Below are 2,199 nucleotides of genomic sequence, written 5' to 3'. Positions count from 1 at the left end.
TCTCTCTCTCTCTCTCTCTCTCTCTTTTAAAAATTGAAAAAAGATGTTCAATTCTTTCTAATGGAATAGAGAAGCTAAGATCGGAGAATGCGCAGTCCATACCAATAATGTCTTCGGATACTTTGAGTTTATGCTAAGCATTAAATACTTGAAGAAGTACAAAGACACTTTTGTGCACACGGTTATCTGCATATATACGCAAAATTATTCTGAATTAATGTGCGAAATGAAGATCGATAATATTGTGTTGCATGGGGGTAAATTGCCCTGCGCCATTTCAGATATCATTATCTATACTAAAGTATAACATATTATTTTACCTCATTTATTCTAAAATTTATCCTATAAATAATTTATTAAAGGTGCAAGACATAATATTTAAAATTAAAATATTAATTGATATTATTATTTCGCAAAAGTGAACCTGGTTTGCAAATATAATTTAAACGGTGCAATAAATGTTTATTGTTTTTATCACGTACTATACCCAGTTTACTATGCGCAATTCAATATTTGGGAAATGATAGCAGAGATGTACGTCACTATTTCGCTTTAATAGTAAATTATCGCGAATGTCCAGAAGAATTTGTGAAATTGCCAAAAATGCAATCGCGACACGAATATCGCAGTCACGTTTAATTTTGGCTAAATGACGAAAAAGCTAGAAATCGACTGTTAGATATTTGATTTTTAGATTTTTAGATGCTGTTAGAGATTTTTCATGAATTTATCAAAGAACTATTTTTTTCTTACTTTTTTGGAAAATAGATTTTATAAGTATATTTTTATTTTTTGTCAATAGTCAGTGATATATTATTTAGCTTGTTATAAAATAATAAAATAATAGAATAGTGTTGTTTTATTTTTCTTTTGCGTCTCGTTAATTCTTATTTAAATGTTTTATTTGTAATTGAAGTCTCATATATTTCTTAAAGAAGACGAAAAACAATGAAGGCGCGCTGGTAAAACGAATTTCACCACTGTCTGCAACCCAACTCGAGTGCTTCTTCTTCCTCTGCATTAGAGGACTTTGCTCTTCATTCATTGTGAAGCTCAGTTCTCAACAGGGACAAAATGTTTATACGGTTCCGCGGTATGCTTGGCCAGCAGCCAGAGGATACTGCGTGTACATCTTGTCGACGAAAATAGACAGCCGCGGACCAAAATCCCCCATGACTTCTGTTTCGTCGTTTTTCTCTTCATGCGATGTAGGATATGAAATGACGAGCCAGATCGTAGGAGGAGCCAAGGATCCGTGGTGACTCGATCAGTACATTATTCTTGAATTTTTTGATATAATTTTCAATCTTTTTTACATTTCTAGATCTTTCATCTTTTTTTTTAAATATTTTGAATGCATAAATATTTGTAATTTAAAGATATTTATAGATTATTTAGAGTTTAATTGTAATTTTTTTTCTATTTATAAGTAATGCAAATATTAATCTTGACATATCTCAAAATTCTTAGATTCCTGAGCCTTTAAATTTTTAGGAGCTCAAGGAGAGCAAGAAAATCAAAATAATATCAATTTGACATTATTAATCGATTATTGATCGAATTTATGTCATTTGTTTTTTCACGATTCGATCAATATGTTATTAATTTGACTTTCTTGTGTTATTTGATATGAAACTTTTGAATATTTAAATATAATTATTTCATTTCTTTAATTACATATTTTGATATTTTTAAATTAGACATTCTTCAATCATTTAAATATTTTAGATTGATGTTCAAGTTTTTTGATTGCATTATAGTAAAGTATTTCAAATTATAATTGACTTCTTAGCATTTATATCGACATGATGATAGATGTATGCACAGAAGAAAGCGAGTGTCTTTGTAATTTCTACGTAGGCTGGCTGGTTTCCGTTCTTGTCTTTTTCAACGGAGAAGAAACGGGGAAAACACCTCGGCTTGCACCCTTGCCAACCAGCGTACATTGGCCCTGCGACATCGTCGCCGCCGACGTCCGTCTGTTCTTTATAACACATAGTCGCATGTTCTCTCTATTGCGTCTTCGGTTTTTAGTATTTATTGGAAAATTGTCTACGACAGCGACCATGATTTCACAAACACGGCCGGATATATAACAAGCACATAACTCTCTTGTTCTACTACTCCTATCGTGCATTTTCTTCATTTTCATTAAAATTAACATCTAATCGTGCAGATTGAATCTTTGTTGCAATTTCG

Source organism: Atta cephalotes, assembly GCF_000143395.1.
Source record: "Atta cephalotes unplaced genomic scaffold scaffold00084, whole genome shotgun sequence".
NCBI classification, from domain to species: domain Eukaryota; kingdom Metazoa; phylum Arthropoda; class Insecta; order Hymenoptera; family Formicidae; genus Atta; species Atta cephalotes.
The sequence above is the reverse complement of the archived record's forward strand: the minus strand, read 5'-3'. Positions refer to the sequence as shown.